This window comes from Bubalus kerabau, chromosome X, assembly GCF_029407905.1.
Source record: "Bubalus kerabau isolate K-KA32 ecotype Philippines breed swamp buffalo chromosome X, PCC_UOA_SB_1v2, whole genome shotgun sequence".
NCBI classification, from domain to species: domain Eukaryota; kingdom Metazoa; phylum Chordata; class Mammalia; order Artiodactyla; family Bovidae; genus Bubalus; species Bubalus kerabau.
Window position 1 is genome coordinate 15876161 of NC_073647.1, and position 21876 is coordinate 15898036.

The 21876-nt window shown below is 37.6% G+C and overlaps 1 protein-coding gene and 1 non-coding gene across 2 annotated transcripts in view; one reads left to right on the forward strand and one right to left on the reverse strand.

The window, feature by feature from the left end:
* Nucleotides 1-21876, reverse strand: part of LOC129639552 (uncharacterized) — a 128775-nt gene that overhangs the window by 57470 nt on the left and 49429 nt on the right. The window lies entirely within an intron of this gene.
* On the forward strand, nt 15050-15122 carry TRNAG-UCC (transfer RNA glycine (anticodon UCC)). Its single transcript has one exon. It is a non-coding gene; the product is annotated as a tRNA-Gly (tRNA).

Sequence of the window (21876 nt, forward strand, 5' to 3'; positions counted from 1 at the left end):
AGATATATGTATATAAATAGGCATACAGATACAGCAGTACATATATAGTTGTTATTACTGTTTTATAGAGTCTATTTCCGATAAACAAAATCAGATTACTTGGTAAAGGAAATAAAAGATAGCCAATGAAAGCATTATGTTACAAATTTAAAATGGAATACACATAAATGAATTTTTAAAATGCATGAATACAAAAATACATAAATATATACCTCTTTGTGAGTGTTAGTCTCTTAGTCAGGTCCAACTCTTTGTGACTCCATGGACTGTAGCCTGCCAGGCTCTTATGTCCATGAAATTCTTCAGGCAAGAATACTGGAGTGGGTTGCCATTCCCTTTCCCAGATCCACCTCTTAAATGTACACATACCGCCTGGCACAGTGCTGAGTATATAGTACATGGCTGTTGACACATTATGACACTTGCTATGTTTAACATCTTCTTAACACCCATGTATGACTCTTACTGTATATTATTTTGAGTTCTAAAGATGTACAATTCTTACTGGATAGGTTAACTCCTTTTTGCCTTTAAAATGTCAAACAAAAAGGCCTGTTTCCTCTGGCCAAAGAACTTGCAAAGGGAAAGCATAGCAGGGATTTAATGGGAATACACATACCCAGCAGCAATGCTGTCACTGTGCCCAGAACATCAGCAATAACAGAAACTGCGCAGGTGAACTCATCCCCTGCTCCAAACCTGGCAGCAGCAGATTGACACCTGTTTCACTACCAGCAGCACCTGCAGACCTGGTGTCTCCTGATGCTCCAGCACCAGCAGAAGATGACCCAAGACAGAAGTCTCCTGAAGAAGAGAAATCACTCCATCACACACAGTGATGGAGAAATATCTAAACCCAGCATCTCTCAGGCTTCTACCCCATGGCAGTTAGCCAGTGTTGGGTACTCCCAACCTTCCGCTAAGTAGCAGACACTGCTGCCTCCAACTTCTATCCTACAGCAAAATTTGACCCAGGAAGTTTCTTCTCTTCCCCAGAAGCATAAGTAAAAAGAGTGCTAAACCCATTATTACCAGATTTCTGAAACAGACTAGGGGAGAAACCTACCACTACAATATTTAGAATTTCTGAAAGGTCACCTAATATCACACAGCTGCACAAAGAAGTGACTTCCATCACACAAGTTATCAACAGGAATCTAGCAGGAATTCAAGTGGAGTCAAAAGAATGAAACAAACCAAGGTAACATTGAAGGGCTGCTCAGTGGCACTGGAGTGGGTGGCTGTGCGGCAGTGCTGGAGCAGGGCAAGAGGAGAAGGGGACGACAGAAGGTTGGATGGCATCACCAACTGACTGGACATGAGTTTGAGTAAACTCTGGGACTTCTTGATGGACAGGAAAGCCTAGCATGTTGTACTACATAGAGTCATAAAAATTCTGACAAGACTGAACTGAAACTATGGCCCCAGGTAAATAACAGGGAGGGAACACAGCTCTACCAATCAACAAAAAATACAGTTCAGTTCAGAAAATTGGATTAAAGATTTACTGAGCATGGCCCCGCCCTTCAGGACAAGAACCACCTTCCCCCTCAGTCAGTCTCTCCTATCAGATAGCTTCCATAAGCTTCTTCTTCTTTTCCATCAGAGGGCAGACAGAATGAAAACCATAATGACAAAAACTAACCAATCTGATCATGTGCACCACAGCCTTGTCTAACTCAATGAAACTATGAGCCATGTCGGGTAGGGCCACCCAAGACGGACGAGTCATGGTGAAGAGTTCTGACAATACATGGTCCACTGGAGAAGGGAACGGGAAAACACTTCAGTATTCTTGCACTGAGACCCCCACGAACAACATGAAAAGGCAAAAAGATAGGACACTGAAAGATGAACTCCCCACGTCGGTAGGAGCCCAGTATGCTACTGGAGATCAGTGGAGAAATAACTCCAGAAAGAATGAAGGGATAGAGCCAAAGCAAAAACAACACCCAGTTGTGGATGGGACTGGTGATGGAAGTAAAGTCTGATGCTGTAAAGAGCAATATTGCATAGGAACCTGGAATGTTCAGCCCATGAATCAAGGCAAATTGGAAGTGGTCAAACAGGAGACGGCAAGAGTGAAAGTCAACATTTTAGGAATTAGCAAACTAAAATGGACTGGAATGGGTGACTTTAACTGAGATGCCCATTATATCTACTACTGCGGGCAGGACTCCCTTAGAAGAAATGGAGTAGCCATCATGGTCAACAAGAGTCCAAAATGCATTACTTGGATGCAATCTCAAAAATGACAGAATGATCTCTGTTCATTTCCAAGGCAAACTATTCCATATCAGAGTAATCCAAGTCTATGCCTCGAACAGTAATGCTGAAGAAGCTCAAGTTTTATGGTTCTATGAAGACCTGCAAAACCTTCTAGAACACCCAAAAGTTATGTACTTTTCATTATAGGGGACTGGAATGCAAAAGGAAGAAGTCAAGAAATACCTGGAAAAACAGGCAAATTTGGCCTTAGAGTACAGTATGAAGCAGGGCAAAGGCTAAGAGAGTTTTGCAGAGAGAACACACTGGTCATACCAAACACCTTCTTCCAACAACACAAGAGAAGACTATACACATGGATATCGCCAGATCGTCAATAACGAAATAATATTGATTATATTCTTTGCAGCCAAAGATGGAGAAGCTCTATACAGTCAGCAAAAACAAGACGGGGAGATGACTGTGGCTCTAATCACAAACTCCTTATTGCCAAATTCAGACTTAAATTGAAGAAAGTAGGGAAAAACATCAGACCATTCATGTATGACCTAAATCAAATCCATTACACTTATACAGTACATGTACGAAAGAGAGTCAAGGGATTATATCTGATAGACACAGGGCCTGAAGAACTATAGGCACAGTGCCTGAAGAACTATGGATGGAGGTTCGTGACATGGTACAGGAGGCAGGGACCAAGACCATCCCCAAGGAAAAGAAACACAAAAAGGCAAAATGGTTGTCTGAAGAGGCCTTACAAATAGTTGTGAAAAGAGAAGCAAAAGGCAAAGGGGAAAAGGAAACATATACCCATTTGAATGCAGAGTTCCAAAGGATAGCAAGAAGAGGTAAGAAAGCCTTCCTCAGTGATCAATGAAAAGAAATAGAGGAAAACAATACAATGAGAAAGACTAGAGATCTCTTCAAGAAAATTAGAGATACCAAGGGAACATTTCATGCAAAGATGGGCTTCATAAATGACAGAAATGGTATGGAACTAACAGAAGCAGAAGATATTAAGAAGAGGTGGAAGAATACACAGAAGAACTGTACAAAAAAGATCTTCATGGCCCACATAATCATGATGATATGATCAGTCACCTAAAGCCAGACATCCTGGAAAGTGAAGTAAAGTGGGCCTCAGGAAGCACCACTATGAACAAAGCTAGTGGAGATGATGGAATTCCAGTTGAGCTATTTCAAATCCTAAAAGATTATGCTATGAAAGTGCTGCACTCAGCACTGTTTATAATAGCCAGGACATGGAAGCAACCTAGATGTCCATTAGCAAACGAATGGGTAATAAAGTTGTGGTACATATACACAACAGAGTATTACTCAGCCATTAAAAAGAATACATTTGAACCAGTTCTAATGAGGTGGATGAAAAACTGCAGCCTATTATACAGAGTGAAGTAAGCCAGGAAGAAAAACACCAATACAGTATACTAACCCATATATATGGAATATAGAAAGATGGTAACGGTAACCCTGTATGAGAGACAGCAAAAGAGACACAGATGACTAGTCTTTTGGACTCTTATGGGAGAGGCAGAGGGTGGGATGATTTGAGAGAATGGCATTGAAACATGTATAATATCATATGTGAAACAAATCGCCAGTCCAGGTTCAGTGTATGTTACAGGCTGCTTGGGGCTGGTGAACTGGGATGACCCAGAGGGATGGTATGGAAAGGGAGGTGGGAGGGGGGTTCAGGATGGGGAACACGTGTACACCTGTGGTGGATTCATGTTGGTGTATGGCAAAACCAATACAATATTGTAAAGTAATTAGCCTTCAATTAAAATAAATTTATATTAAAAAAAAGAAAGGGCTACACTCAATATGCCAGCAAATTTGGAAAACTCAGCAGTGACCACAGGACTGGAAAAGGTCAGTTTTCATTCCTATCCCAAAGAAAGGCAATGCCAAAGAATGCTCAAACTCTCACACAATTGCACTCATCTCACACGCTAGTAAAGTCATACTCAAAATTCTCCAAGCCAGGCTTTAGCAATATGTGAACCGCGAACTTCCAGATGTTCAAGCTGGTTTTAGAAAAGCAAGAGGAACCAGAGGTCAAATTGCCAACACCCGTTGGATCACTGAAAAAGCAAGAGAGTTCCAGAAAAACATCTACTTATGCTTTATTGACTATGCCAAAGCCTTTGACTGTGTAGATCACAACAAACTGGAAAATTCTTCAAGAGATGGGAATACCAGACCAGCTGACCTGCCTCTTGAGAAATCTGTATGCAGGTTTCAACAGTTAGAACTGAACATTGAATAACAGATTGGTTCCAAATCAGGAAAGGAGTACATTAAGGCTGTATATTGTCATTCTACTTATTTAACTTAAATGCAGAGTACATCATGAGAAATGCTGGGCTGGATGAAGCACAAGCTGGAATCAAGATTGCCGGGAGAAATATGAATAACCTCAGACATGCAGATGACACCACCCTTATGTCAGAAAATGAAGAGGAATTAAAGAGCCTCTTGATGAAAGTGAAAGAGGAGAGTGAAAAAGCTGGCCTAAAACTCAACCTTCAAAAAACTAAGATCATGGCATCCAGTCTCATCACTCCAGGGCAAATAGATGGGGAAACAGTGACAGACTTTTTTCCTTGGGCTCCAAAATCACAGCAGATAGTGACTGCAGCCATGAAATTAAAAGACATTTGCTCCTCGGAAGAAAAGTTATGACTAAGCTCAACAGCATATTAAAATGCAGAGACATTACTTTACCAACAATGGTCCATCTAGTCAAAGTTATGGTTTTTCCAGTAGTCATGTATGGATGTATGGAGTTGGACTATAAAGAAAATTGAGTGCCATAGAATTGATGCTTTTGAATGGTGGTGTTGGAGAAGACTCTTGAGAGGCCCTTGGACTGAAAGGAGATCCAGCCAATCCATCCTAAACAAAATCACTCCCGAATATTCATTGAAAGGAGTGATGCTGAAGCCGAAACTCCAATACTTTGGCCACCTGATGCAAAGAACTAACTCCTTGGAAAAGACCCTGATGCTGGCAAAGATTGAAAGCAGGAGAAGAAGGGGACAGCAGAGGATGACACAGTTTTATTGCATCACCGACTCAATGAACATGAGTTTGAGCAAGCTTTTGGAGTTGGTGATGGACAGGGAAGCCTGGTGTGCTGCAGTCCATGGGGTTGCAAAGCATCGGACACGACTGAGCAACTGAACTAAACTGATTATTTAGTATTTCTCTAATATATCAAACATCTAGGTTTCTTCAGGGATAGTTTCTGTTGATTGCTTTTGTTTCTTATGTATGACATATTTTTATTTCTTTGCAGTCTTAAGCAAGTTTTTATGGAAAGCCAGGTATTTTGACTATTATAAAGCAGAACTCCTGTGGTGATAGTCTCTCTTCTACTCAAGCTCTGCTTTTGTTGCTTTTTGTTGTTTTGTAACTTTTTGAATTAATTCTGTAAGTCTTTACTCTTGGTTGGCCATAGAAGTCTTCAATTTATTAGCCTTCCAATCAACTTCAGATACTTCCTTAAGACTCCTGGAAGCAAAATCTCTCTTGGGTTTTGTGCAAAGGTTCTTTGTGCAAGCTGAGCCACTCTTTTAATGCTCAGCTGGGAAGTAACACCTCTGCCTCAATGTTCACTTCATGTTTGCACAGACCTTCAAGGTCAACCAGAGATGAGAGCTTAGAGTCTTCTCAAGTGTTTCCTAAGCATGTTCACAACCCTGGTCTTGTTATTGTCCTCTAGATTCTCAGAAATATGTTAGAACTTTTAAAAGCCCTTATGTAATCTTTTTCCCCAACATTTCTTACAAAGTTTTTTGGTTACTCTGTTTTTCTCAGTTGTTATTCATCACTTTAAACATAGGTGATTCAAATATTTGTCTGCAAAAGTTTCAACAGACATCCCCATATAGTGATTGAGCACTGTATCAGCTCTGACTTGGGCAAAGTAATACTAATATTTTCATGTGGTCTTTCAGGGAACCACCAGCAAAATCAAATAAAAACAAATCTTTGAGACTAAGTTCCATTTTTCTCCCTCCAGTAATGTGACTGTGTGTTACTTTCAATGATACTTATGCGGAGTGTAGGATCAGACTAGACTGAATTTAAACTCTTTAAAGCTCACTGTTCTTACTGATAGTCATTTTTCTTAAATGGATCACTACAAGGTTTTGGTTAACATTCGAAAGTTAATTCTGTTTGCTTTGTTTATTTTCATTACTTTTAAGGATAGGCAGATTTTCAGAGTTCCTTATAGTACCATTTTCTCTGAAATATCCTTATAAAATGCATTGTTTATAGAAATGGAAAACTGACTAGCAGGTGTTAAGGTAGGGTAGAGGAAAGGATGTATGTGTATGTGTTTGGTTATTAAAGGGCAACATCAGGGATCCTTGTATTCATGGAAACATTCTGTATTCATTGTGTTTGTAGGCAAAAAAAAAAAAAAAAAAAAACCTACGTAATTCTAAATATGAATACACATTAATATGTACTGGTAAAACAAGAAAATTTGAACAAGTCAGATGAATTTTATTTATGTCAATATAGTGGTTTTGGTATCGTACTATAGTTTTGCAAGATGTTATCACTGAGGGGAAGTGGGTAATGTGTGTTTCTATGTTTTATGGTGTCTATGTTTTATTTCTTAGAACTGTGTTAGAATATACAATTATCTAAGAATTCTTAAAAGTTTAAGTAAAAAGCTAATGAGGGAACTGAGCTGCAGGAAAGATAGACCAAAAAAAGATAGTTTTCTGAGGAAAGTAGTTTCCATCTTTTTTGGGAATGGTTAAATAAGTACACTTGCTGGATCTATGCTGTCCAGTACTTCAACTTCTGAATATATTCAATGGGTGATTTTATAAGGGAGCAACTGAAAATATATCAATGATGAACTCTTTCTTGGTATGTGATTATTCATTCACTTCACATAAAACTTTCAATAAAAAATATATGGGAAGAAAAGCAAAAAATAAAGAGAAAAAGAAAAGGATAGCTATTACCAAAATTCTGTGAGGCAAATATACTAAATTGGTCAAAACGGAGAACAAGCACTGAAATAATTTAATGGTTTGCTTTAGTAATGTATTTTAAGTTCCTTTAAATGTTTTTCACTTATTGTTGGCTCTTTCCAATTAAAATTTTGTCTTCAGTATTAGGATTTGTCCTTATGTCTCAAGTGAAGAGTCTCACATACCCTGTTGACAAACAATGATCTTAGTCCTGTGGTTTCTGCTTATAGCTTTACTATTATTTTATTGGATAATTTCTACTAGTCATTTCAATTGTTCTTGCAAATTTCTTTGGAAGTATGCTTTTATTAGTTTGAAAGTTTTCTATCCCTTGCTGTGTGAAAATGACTCTTGCTGTGATTAAATGAGGAGCAAAATGTCACTCACGGCAGGTCTGGTGGCATTCAGTACCCTTTCATGCAGAGTAAATGGGACTGGTGGGCTTTCTACTGAACATTATTCCTGGACTCCTCAGAAAGAAGCAGACTGTGTGAACTCTACACAGATGGGCTCTTATGCCTTTTCAGAGAAGAAAGAGAATTACTTTCCCTTTGGTTGACAAAGTTGAATAGCTCCAAATTATTAACATTAGTCACTTTTACAGCTGTCCTAGTTTCTTCTGTGTGTACTCAAGCACAGATATTTCTTTCTTATGTTTGTCCTGTTATACCTTATGCTGAACCACAGAAACCAGAAAATTGATGGGAAGACTTGTAAGAGAAGGACAAGACCAGGAATGGTCTCATGGGATAAGAATTTATTTTTCTCTCTTTCTCACACACACAAGCTTGTGTACACGCTCATTGCTTTGTGTGTGTGTGTGTGTGTGTGTCTGCCAGTATAGTGCTATATATGACTGGATGTTTAGTAGTGGTGCTTTTTGTTTTTGCTATCAAACAGGAGGCTTTTTTAATATAAATTTATTTAATTGAAGGCTAATTACAATATTGTATTGGTTTTGCCAAACATTGACATGAATCCACCACGGGTGTACATGTGTTCCTCATCCTGAACACCCCACCCCCACCTCCCTCCCTATCCCATCCCTCAGGGTCCTGCCAGTGCACCAGCCCCGAGCACCCTGCATCATGCATTGAACCTGAACTGGAGATTCGTTTCACATATGATAATATACATGTTTCAGTGCCATTCTCCCAAACCATCCCACACTCACCCTCTCCCACAGAGTCCAAAAGACTGTTCTATACATCTGTGTCTCTTTTGCTGTCTCATATACAGGGATATTGTTACCATCTTTCTAAACTCCATATATATATATATATATATATATATATATATATATATATATTAGTATACTGTATTGGTGTTCTTTCTGGCTTACTTCATTCTGTATAATAGGCTCCAGTCTCATCCATCTTATTAGAACTAATTCAAATGTATTTTTAATGGCTGAGTAATACTCCATTGTGTATATGTACCACAGCTTTCTTATCCATTCATCTGCTGATGGACATCTAGGTTGCTTCCATGTTCTGGCTATTATAAACAGTGCTCTGATGAACACTGGGGTACACGTGTCTCTTTCAATTCTGGTTTCCTCAGTATGTATGCCCAGAAGCGGGATTGCTGGGTCGTATGGCAGTTCTATTTCCAGTTTTTTAAGGAATCTCCACAGTGTTCTCCAGAGTGGCTGTACTAGTTTGCATTCCCACCAACAGTGTAAGAGGGTTCCCTTTTCTCCACACCCTCTCCAGCATTTATTGCTCGTAGACTTTTGGACAGCAGCCATTCTGACTGGCGTGAAATGGTACCTCATTGTGGTTTTGATTAGCATTCCTCTGATAATGAGTGATGTTGAGCATCTTTTCATGTCTTTGTTAACCATCTGTATGTCTTCTTTGGAGAAATGTCTGTTTAGTTCTTTGGCCCATTTTTTGATTGGGTCGTTTATTTTTCTGGAATTGAGCTGCAGGAGTTGCTTGTATATTTTTGAGATTACTTCTTTGTTCATTGCTTCATTTGCTATTATTTTCTCCCATTCTGAAGGCTGTCTTTTCATCTTGCTTATAGTTCCCTTTGTTGTGCAGAAGCTTTTAATTTTAATTAGGTCCCATTTGTTTAGTTTTGCTTTTATTTCCAATACTCTGGGAGGTGGGTCATAGAGGATCCTGCTGTGATGTTTGTCAGAGAGTGTTTTGCCTATGTTTTCCTCTAGGAGTTTTATAGTTTCTGGTCTTACGTTTAGTTCTTTAATCCATTTTGAGTTTATTTTTGTGTATGGTGTTAGAAAGTATTCTAGTTTCTTTCTTTTACAAGTGGCTGACCAGTTTTCCCAGCACTACTTGTTAAAGAGATTGTCTTTTCTCCATTGTATATTCTTGCCTCCTTTGTCAAAGATAAGGTGTCCATAGGTGTGTGGATTTATCTCTGGGCATTCTATTTTGTTTTCCATTGATCTACAGTTCTGTCTTTGTGCCAGTACCATACTGTCTTGATAACTGTGGCTTTGTAGTAGAGCCTGAAGTCAGGCAGGTTAATCAACCTCCAGTTCCATTCTTCTTTCTCAAGATTGCTTTGGCAATTCAAGGTTTTCTGTATTGCCATACAAATTGTGAAATTATTTGTTCTGGTTATGTGAAAAATACTGTTGGTAGCTTGATAGGGATTGCATTGAATCTGTAGATTGCTTTGGGTAGTATACTCTTTTCATTATATTCATTCTTGCAATCCATGAACATGCTATATTTCTCCATCATATTTGTGTCCTCTGATTTCTTTCACCAGTGTTTTGTAGTTTTCTATATATAGGTCTTTTGTTTCTTTAGGTAGATATATTCCTAAGTATTTTACTATTTTTGTTGCAATGTTGAATGGAATTGTTCCCTTAATTTCTCTTTGTTTTCTCATTATTAGTGTATAGGAATGCAAGGGATTTCTGGGTGTTGATTTTATATCCTGAAACTTTACTATATTCATTGATTAGCTCTAATAATTTTCTGGTGGTCTTTAGGGTTTTCTATGTAGAGGATCATGTCATCTGCAAACAGTGAGAGTTTTACTACTTCTTTTCCAATATGGATGCCTTTTATTTCTTTTTCTGCTCTGATTGCTGTGGCCAAAACTTTCAAAACTATGTTGAATAGTTTTAGAAGTGAGAGTGGGCACCCTTGTCTTGCTCCTGATTTAAGGGGAAATGCTTTCAATTTTTCACCATTGAGGATAATGTTTGCTGTGGGTTTGTCATTTATAGCTTTTATTTTGTTGAGGTATGTTCCTTCTATTCCTGCTTTCTGGAGGTTTTTTTTTTTTTAATCATAAATGGATGTTGAATTCTGTTAAAGGCTTTCTCTGCATCTATTGAGATAATCACATAGTTTTTATTTTTCAGTTTGTTAATGTGGTGTATTACATTGATTGATTTGCAGATATTGAAGAATCCTTGCATCCCTGGGATAAAGCCCACTTCACCATGATGTATGATTTTTTTAATGCGTTGTTGGATTCTGATTGCCAGAATTTTGTTAAGGATTTTTGCATCTGTGTTCATCAGTGATATTGGCCTGTAGTTTTCCTTTTTGTAGTAGTGGTGCTTTTAGTAAAAGGAAACCATGAAAGAGAAAAGTGGAAAAACTAATTCACTGTTACATCAAATGTTAAAGGATGACTAATGACTATAGGGTCATACCTAATTTCCAACTCCAAGTTTTATACACCATGTTATGATACATTCTGTCAAAACAGATCCAAGTGATAGTTGAGGAAAGCCATATAGTCTTGGGCACATTGTAAAATCAAAACCAAGTGAAATATTCAAGCAATATATTTGGATAAAGAGATAATACAATTTATCAATCAACTACTGCTTCAGATTTATTAACATTCATGTTTATCTAATTCTTAATGACATTTTCAAAATAGTCATATCAGCTGAATGGTCTAAAATGGTTTCTAATTTTGCAAAATTGTCTTTTCTAAATTAAAAAAAATTAGCTAAGAATTTAGTCAAAACAAAATATGTAAAACACACTACTCAAGAGGCTACAAGCTGAAAACTAATAGGTTTAAAAAGGGTTAAATATATTAATAAACGACAGTCCTTTTTTTCTTTTTAAGAAATATTTTTAATTTATTTGGCTGCACTGGGTCTTAGTTGTGGCATGTGGGATCAAGTTCCCTGACCAGGGACTGAACCCTGGTCCCCTGCATTAGGAGCCAGAGTCTTAGCCACTGGGCTACCAGGGAAGTACCTGATCAAAGTACTACCCAATCAATGATATTTCTGATGGTTAGCAAAGAAAAATATCTGTTGTTTATTCTTGACATTTGAATATAATGTCATAACTGGCAACTGAATAGTTATTCATTATCCATGTTATGGGATAAAAGTTAGGAATAAAGAGGTGTATGTTGGTGAAGTAATCTTTTGTAGCACATTGAACTAACATTCACTATCATTTCTTCCATGCTTGTTCTTGCCATGTATTCTCTGCCCTATTGAGTTTGGTCATGGCCATGCAGCAATTGCTGCATGTGAACAAAAGCTTTAAAACCCATTGTGGCCTGTGGCCTTCTTGCTTTCAATCATTAAAAGATATGGCCCTCAATCATTAGAATACGATGTCCAAGATAATGGATACATTAGTGCAAATTTCTGAATGGAAAAAAATGCAGAGACACGTGTTCTCAAACCTAACTGAGCCCAGCACAAAAGGCCCAGTAAAGTCTAATAAGGCCAACATATGCTAACAAAACTCCAGGGAGCGCAACAGAGTAACAAGGTACCTTAAACCCTAAAGTAACATAAATAAGAAATGCACATTTGTTTTTTTTTTAAGCCCTGAGTAACAAGGGGCTGTTTGTTAAGCCAAGCAACCCAAAGAAAACATGTAACAATAGCTGGACTAGGGCTTGTAGGGTCAATTCAGTCAGGCTGGTTCACGGATAATAATCAATTGTTACATTACAGGTCATCAAAATGGAAGAAAATCCAAAACTGATATGCTCATAAACAATTTTGTCAGGACACATTTAGATAACTATGAGAGAATTAATGAGTGACAGCACTTTGTCCCATACTTGTAATGGCCAAAGAGTAATCAATAAACTTGATGACAAAAAATTTGATAGAATAAGAAAAATATAGTTCATGAGCTGAGCCTATATTTGTTCTTAACTGTGAATTGTAGATTAGGACACAGGTAATATGCCAGACATACTGCTCTTAAGGAGTTAGAAACCAAGTTAACTTCATTTCTAAAGAAGGGTTGATACTTAAAGTCTAAAAGAGATGATGATTATCATTACAATTTTAGATACAATTTCTCAAGATTGATTATTCAAATATTCACAATTTCTAAAATTATTTATATTACAATAAGGCACTCAGTGTTTATGAAAAAATGAATTATTGGCATCTTTTATTTTTAAACTATATGAAGTTATTACAACTTTAATCTCTTTTCTTACATTTTTAAACATGCCATGCAGAGTGTCCAGAAACCATTCTAAATAAACAGCTTTAGAAATCACAAACACTGGGGAAAACAAACAAACAAAAAAAAGCAAGAAAACTACAATGATAATGAAAAGGTCAGTGTTTGGAAAGGCTGCTAAATAATAGGTGAATGGAAATTTAGCAACAGACTATGCCCAAAATCACAATGCTAATCTCTTATCAGTGTGTAGCCTTCAGGACTTTTAAAGTTAGAGATGAATGCACTCTTAGCAAGCAGTAGAAGGCTTATCAGGTTATCTAAAATCCATCAGTGCCATGTAACAATAACCTTTATTTTGGTATTTACTTTTTAAATCTGTCCCACACTGCTTCCTGGCTTTGCATTTACTTATGAATCCAACAGAGACTGTATCCAAAGCTGACTGTTACAGATAATTCTGCTTAAATGGACAGCGAGAGATTGAGAGACTTTCAACAACTATTATTGATACTGGACGAAATACTGATGAACCTCTATTTCAAAAGAATATTAAGAAATGTATATGTCTAAGACAAACAAGTGGGAAAATCCAAACCCAATCACAGAATCACACAAATACAAAGTCATAGATTGAACCTATAATTCGGTGACTCATTCATCCATTCATTTACAAAATAATTAAGACAGCCTGCCTCTTGAGAAATCTGTATACAGGTCAGGAAGCAACAGTTAGAACTGGACATGGAACAACAGAATGGTTCCAAATAGGAAAAGGAGTACGTCAAGGCTGTGTATTATCACCCTGCTTATTTAACTTCTATGCAGAGTACATCATGAGAAACGCTGGGCTGGAAGAAGCACAAGCTGGAATCAAGATTGCCAGGAGAAATATCAATAACCTCAGATATGCAGATGACACCACCCTTATGGCAGAAAGTGAAGAGGAACTAAAAAGCCTCTTGATGAAAGTGAAAGTGGAGAGTGAAAAAGTTGGCTTACAACTCAACATTCAGAAAACGAAGACCATGGCATCTGGTCCCATCACTTCATGGCAAATAGATGGGGAAACAGTGGAAAGAGTGGCAGGCAGACTATTTTTTTGGGCTCCAAAATCACTGCAGATGGTGACTGCAGCCATGAAATTAAAAGATCCTTACTACTTGGAAGGAAAGTTATGACCAACCTAGATAGCATATTCAAAAGCAGAGACATTACTTTGCCAACAAAGGTCCGTCTAGTCAAGGCTATGGTTTTTCCTGTGGTCATGTATGGATGTGAGAGTTGGACTGTGAAGAAGGCTGAGCGCCGAAGAATTGATGGTGTTGGAGAAGACTCCTGAGAGTCCCTTGGACTGCAAGGAGATCCAACCAGTTCATTCTGAAGGAGATCAGCCCTGGGATTTCTTTGGAGGGAATGATGCTAAAGCTGAAACTCCAGTACTTTGGCCACCTCATACGAAGAGTTGACTCATTGGAAAAGACTCTGATGCTGGGAGGGATTGGGGGCAGGAGGAGAAGGGGATGACAGAGGATGAGATGGCTGGATGGCATCACTGACTCGATGGACGTGAGTCTGAGTGAACTCCGGGAGTTGGTGATGGACAGGGAGGCCTGGCGTGCTGCGATTCATGGGGTCGCAAAGAGTTAGACACAACTGAGCGACTGAACTGAACTGAACTGAGTACTAGTCATTGTTTTAGATGAAAGGAATACAGAGGTTAAGAAGACAAACAAGTCCATGTTCCATGCAATACATTTCTAGTTTAAAAGACAGACACAAAAAGCAAACTAATTAACTGGCTGACAGTTGATAGCTGTAAGATTCAGTAAACAAAGCATGATGACTTAGGAAGTGAGTATGCTACCTAAAGACCAAAAAGTACTTTGATGTCTGGTCTCCAGTTCATCATGAAAGGAGTTTGGAAGTTATCACTCCATACTAACCAACAAATAAAAAGCTGAAAAACTGAAAACCAACAACTCTTTTCAGATCTAAGAACATCATAATTTTTCAAGCAGATATCCATGAGCAGAAACATAAATAAGAACCAGTACTAGGGTAGGAAAACTTAAACTCTAGTTTGAAAATGGCTGGAGGTTCATTGTAAGCAAATCTGAGAGTTGAAAGCTGCCAGTCTTAGGGGGGCATTCCCACACTTGAGTTTTACTGCCAGATCAGATCAGATCAGTCGCTCAGTAGTGTCCGACTCTTTGCGAGGGACTCTCCTAAATTCTCACAGTTATGATGAGAGAAAAATTTCCTCATGATTCTGGTGGGCAGAGGAGAAAATACATTTTTAAAAACATAACAAAGCATTCTTTTTTCTTAACAAAGCCTACCCTCAAAAGAGAAACTATTTTAGTAGAGTCCAATCTCTTGGAGTTTTATCAAAGCCTAACTGTGACTTCCCTGGTGGTCCAGTGGTTTAGACTCCACACTTCCAATGTAGGTGGCACAGGTTCGATCCCTGGCCAGGGAAGTTCTGCTTGCTGTACACTGTAGCTCCCCAAAAGAAAAGGATAGTAACAGCAACAACAACAACAAAAAAGCATAACTGACCTGGGGGAAAGGAAATATCCAACTCCAGAATCTTGCTTTGCAAGGGGGGAAAGGGAAATAATGCCAGCCCCATAATCCATTCCATTGAACTGCCTAAAGAGGTGGGAGAATGGAAGCACTTTTGAACTACACAGTCCAGGGGCACAAGCTTACTAAAAGACTGAGAGATAATCACAGGACTATAGAACACTTTCTTTCTCCCTGCACCTTACCAGCATTATTACTGAAAGTCCATTTACCACAATTTTTTAATATAAATTTATTTAATTGGAAGCTAATTACTTTACAATACTGTACTGGTTTCGCCACACATTGATATGAATCCACCACAGGTGTACATGTGTTCCTCATCCTGAAACTCCCTCCCACCTCCCTCCCCATACCATCCCTCTGGGTCATCCCAGTGCACCAGCCCCGAGCATCCTGTATCATGCATCGAACCTGCACTGGTGATTTATTTCACATATGATAATATACATGTTTCAATGCCATTCTCCCAAATCATCCCACCTTCGCCATCTCCCACAGAGTCCAAAAGACTGTTCTATACATCTGTGTCTCTTTTGCTGTCTCATATACAGGGATATTGTTACCATCTTTCTAAATTCCATATATATGCATTAGTATACTGTATTGGTGTTTTTCTTTCTGGCTTACTTCACTCTGTATAATAGGCTCCAATTTCATCCACCTCATTAGAACTGATTCAAATGTATTCCTTTCAATGGCGGAGTAATAATCCATTGTGTATGTGTACCACAGCTTTCTTATCCATTCATCTGCTGATGGACATCTAGGTTGCTTCCATGTTCTGGCTATTATAAACAGTGCTCTGATGAACACTGGGGTACATGTGTCTCTTTCAATTCTGGTTTCCTCAGTGTGTATGCCCAGAAGTGGGATTGCTGGGTCATATGGCAGTTCTATTTCCAGTTTTTTAAGGAATCTCCACAGTGTTCTCCAGAGTGGCTGTACTAGTTTGCATTCCCACCAACAGTGTAAGAGGGTTCCCTTTTCTCCACACCCTCTCCAGCATTTATTGCTTGTAGACTTTTGGACAGCAGCCATTCTGACTGGCGTGAAATGGTACCTCATTGTGGTTTTGATTGGCATTCCTCTGATAATGAGTGATGCTGAGCATCTTTTCATGTGTTTGTTAGCCATCTGTATGTCTTCTTTGGAGAAATGTCTGTTTAGTTCTTTGCCAATTTTTTTTCTAATGTACTACATAATGTCCAGCTTTCTATAAACAACTACATACTAGAAGGCAAAAAACACAGTTTTAAGAAACAGAGCAAACATCAGGACCACAGACAAATATGAAAAGAATGTTGGAAATATCAGAGAAGCTATTTAAAATAACTATAATTAATATGCAAAGGTCTGTAATAGAAAAATTAGACAACACACAAGAGTAATTGAGTAATGTAAACAGAAAGATGGACATTCTAAGAAAGAATCAAATGCTAACACTATAACAAGAATGAACAATATCTTTGATACATTTATGATATTTATGGACACAGTAGTAAGAAGACTCTCAGAACCTTATGTCAACAGAATCTTAACAGAAAATCGAAAAGAAAATTGACTGAAAAAATGGAACAGAATATCCAAGAACTGTAGGAAAACTACCAAAGTTAAAAGATATGGGTAATAGGAAAACCTGAAAGAGAAGAAAGAAAGGAACAGAGGAAATATTTGAAGACATAAGAAATATTTAAATAGTGCTGATAATTTTCCCAAATTAATGTCAGAAACCAAACCATAGATCCAGGATGCTAAAAGAACACCAAACAAGAGAACTGCTTAAATAAACTACATCTAGGCATATCCACCGAGTGCATCATGAGAAACGCTGGGCTGGAAGAAGCACAAGCTGGAATCAAGATTGCTGGGAGAAATATCAATAACTTCAGATATGTAGATGACACCACCCTTGTGGCAGAAAGTGAAGAGGAACTAAAAAGCCTCTTGATGAAAGTGAAAGAGGAGAGTGAAGACGTTGGCTTAAAGCTCAACATTCAAAAAACAAAGATCGTGGCATCTGGTCCCATCACTTCATGGCAAATAGATGGGGAAACAATGAGAACAGTGTCAGACTTTATTTGCGGGGGGGGGGGGGGGGCTCCAAAATCACTGCAGATGGTGACTGCAGCCATGAAATTAAAAGATGCTTACTCCTTGGAAGGAAAGTTATGACCAACCTAGATAGCATGTTCAAAAGCAGAGACATTGCTTTGCCAACAAAGGTCCGTCTAGTCAAGGCTATGGTTTTTCCAGTGGTTCATGTATGGATGTGAGAGTTGGACTGTGAAGAAGGCTGAGCACCGAAGAATTGATGCTTTTGAACTGTGGTGTTGGAGAAGACTCCTGAGAGTCCCTTGGACTGCAAGGCAATCCAACCAGTCCATTCTGAAGGCTATCAGCCCTGGGTGTTCTTTGGAGGGAATGATGCTAAAGCTGAAGCTCCAGTACTTTGGCTACCTCGTGTGAAGAGTTGACTCATTGGAAAAGATGCTGATGCTGGGAGGGATTGAGGGCAGAAGGAAGAGGGGACAACAGAGGATGAGATGGCTGGATGGCATCACCGACTCAATGGACGTGAGTTTGATAGAACTCTGGGAGTTGGTGATGGACAGGGAGGCCTGGCATGCTGTGATTCATGGGGTCACAGAGTCAGACACGACTGAGCAACTGAACTGAACTGAACTGAGGCATATCCATGATATTCAAAACTTCAGAAAATCAATAATAAAACTCTTGAAAGAAACTGGGGTGGGAGTAGGGAAGAGTCCTTACCTAGAAGAACAAAAATAAGAATTATATCTCATTTCTCTTTGGGAATCATGCAAGCAAGAGAATGGAGTGGATATTTAAAGTTAAAAAAAAAAAGTCAGAATGCTGTATCCTGCAAAATTATCTTTCAAAGGTGAAGGAAGAATAAAGACATTCTCAGACAAGTAAATAATTAAGAAAATTCACTACAGTACATTTGTTTCACAAGTGATGTTAAAAGAATTTTCTCAGAGAAAAAGAAAATAATATGAGTCAGAAACTTTGATCTACATAAAGATAGAGCACTAGAGAAAGTGAAGATAAATAAACTATTTCATTTTTCTTATTCTTAGTTAATCTGAGACAACAGTGTTTTCAAGATAATAATAGGCGGGATTTCCTGGCAGTCCAATGGTTAGGACCCCACACTTCCACTGCAGGAGGCACAGGTTTGATCCCTGATTGAAGAACGGTGATCCTGCATGTTTCATGGCCAAAAAAAATAAAGCAATAACAGCAACAAATTTAAATGAATTACAACAATAGTATAAGGGATGGAAGAAAGAAAGAAATATGGTACTTGCACTACCTATTAAGCAGTGTATTTAAATTTTGAAATGGAATAGTCATAAATGTACATTTTAAATCTTGCACTATAAAAAAGTACTGTTAATATAAAAAAGATAAAGTGGAATTGTTCAAAGTACTTAGTTAAAATCACAAAAGACAGAAACAGTAAAGATAAAATAAGAAAGAAAAGATCAACAATAGAAAACAGTAACAAAACAGTAACATATGTTAAGAAATTAATCCAACTACATCAATAATCCCTTTAAATGTCAATGGTCTAATGCACCAAATAAAAAAGAGATTGTCAAAGTGTATTAAAAAACAAGGCTCAACTCTATGTTGTCTACAATAAACTCACTTTAAATACAGACACATACTTTAAAAGTAAAAGGATGGAGAAAGATATATTGAATAGTAAGATACACTAATCAAAGGAAAGTTATAGTATCCATATTAATTTCAAATAGAGTTTCTTCAAAGCAAAAGAAATTATCAAGACTAAAGAATGACATTACTTAATGTTAAAGGATCAATTCTTCAGGAAGCCCGAACAATTTTTGATGTGTGTATCTACCTAAAAACAGCATCAGATGATATGAGGCAAAAACTGCTAGAACTGCAAGGAGAAATAGATGAAGTCACTCTTTTAATTGGAAACTTCAATACTTCTCTATCAGTAATGTACAGGTCTACCAGACAGAAAATCAGTAAGAACATAGTTGAACTGAACAGCAGTATGAGTTAACCAGATTTAATTAACATAGACTATTTCATCAAATGACAGTAGAATGCACATCCTTCTCAAGATCACATGGAACATTCACTATGATAGACCACATTCTGGGTTATAAAACATACCTTACCATATTTAAAGGCGTAAAAGTCCTACAACATATACTCTCAGGCAAAAACTGGAATTAAATTCAAAATGAAAACCACAAAGATAGCTGGAGAATCTCAAAATACTTGGAAATTAATCAACACAATTCCAAGTAACACGTGGATCACAGAATAAGAGTAATGTAAAAATTTGACCTAGACAGCATAAAGCAGAGACGTTACTTTGCCAACAAAAGTCCGGCTAGTCAAGGCTATGGTTTTTCCAGTAGTCATGTATGGATGTGAAAATTTGACTATAAAGAAAGCTGAGCGCCAAAGAACTCATGCTTTTGAACTTTGTTAGAGACTTTGGAGAGTCCCCTGGACTGCAGGGAGATCCAACCTGTCCATCCTAAAGGAGATCAGCGCTGAGTATTCATTGGAAGGACTGATGTTGAAGCTGAAACTCCAATACTTTGGCCACCTGATGTGAAAAACTGACTCATTTGAGAAGACCCTGATGCTGGAAGAGATTGAAGGCAGGAGAAGAAAGGGACAACAGAGGATGACATGGTTGGATGGCATCACCGACTCAATGGACATGAGTTTGGGTAAACTCCGGAGTTGGTGATGGACAGGGAGGCCTGGCGTGCTGCAGTCCATGGGGTCGCAAAGAGTCGGACACAACTGAGTGAATGAACTTAGAAAAATGAAAACATAACTCATCAAAATTTGTGTGAGGCAATGCTTAGAGGGGAATTCATAGAATTGGCTGTATATATTACAAAACAAGAATGAGCTTAAAAACCAGTAATCTAAGTTTCACCTTTAGGAAACTAGGCCAAGAAGAACAAATTATATCCAAAGTAAGGAGAAGAAAAGATTTAGTTAATAAATTAGTGAAATTTAAAACAGGAAGTCCATAGAGAAAATAAAACCAAGAGTTGACTCTCTGGAAAGATCAATAAAATTCATTCAACTCAGCCAGGTTAACTAAAAAAATAGAAGTACTATCTGAAATGAAAGGGGAGACTTCACTAAAAACTGCATGGACATTTAAAAGACATACAGGAATATGATCAATAATGCTATGGCCACAAATTTGATAACCTAGTTAAGTAGACCAATTCCTTTAAAGATAGAATCTACACTGGCAAAGACTGAAGTCAAAAGAAGAAGGGGACAACAGAGGATGAGATGGTTGGATGGCATCATCAACTCAATGGACATGAATTTGAGCAAATTCCAGGAGATACTGAAGGACAGGGAAGCCTGGCTAGCTGCAGTTAATGTGGTCACAAAGAGATACAACTTAGACACTGAACAACCAGAAAAGCTCACAAAAGAACTGCACAATCTGAATTGACCTGTATCTATTTAAAACTTCAATTAGTAAACAATAACCTTCCAAAACAAAACATCAGAGCTAGATGGGTTCACTGTTGAATTCTACCCAATATTTAAGGTGGAAATTCTAATACTCAGCAGTTTCTTCCAAAAGACAGAAGAGGGGCTACTTCCTAACTCATGTTATGAAAGCACCGTTACCTTAATATCAAAACCACAGAAGACAATACAGGAAAAGAAAAGTACATAGCAATAACTCTCATAAACACAGATGGAAACAAAAAAAAGAACCTCAACAAAATATTGGCATATCAAGCGCAACAATATATAAAAAATAGTTACATGTTATGATGAAGTTGGATTCATTACATTTGTGTAAGGCTGGCTTAACAAAGGTAAATTAATGTAATATTTCACAGTAACAAGCTAAAGAAGAAAAACCACATGGTTACATAAAAAAATTTTAAAAAATCACAACAAAGTCCAATGTATAAACTAGAAATAAAGGGGAACTTTCCCAACATGACAAAGAGTATCTCAAAATGACAATGAACATCTCAATATGCCAACATCCACAAACAGTTAATATATTGAATGGTGAGAAAATTGAAGCAAAACCAAGGCAAGGATGTCCTCATTTACCATTTTCAACATTGTCTAAGAAGATCTAGCTAATGCAGTTAGAAAAGGAAATAAAAGGTATATGGGAAGGAAGAAGCAAAACTTGTCTTTGTTCATAGTTGACAAAGAAGCAAAACTGTCTTTGTTCACAGTTGACATGACTGCCTATGTAGGAAATCTAAAAGAATTGACAAAAAACTATAACTAAAAACAATTAATGTAATTTAGGGATATAAGGTTGATATACAGAGCTCAGTCATTATCCTAAATACCAGCAATAAACAAGTGGCATCTGAAATTAAAAACATAACAACACACTAAATCATCATTCTCCAAAATGAAATACTTGGTTATAAATGCAACAAAATAAATATAAGATCAATATGTGAATGGCAAGAACAAAATGAAAAATGAATTGAGAGATATTCTATGTTCATGACTAGGAAGACACAGTATCTTCAAGATGTCTTTCAAATTTTATCTATACATTCCATGAAATCCCAATCAAAATCCAAGGAAATAATTTTTTGGCTATTGAC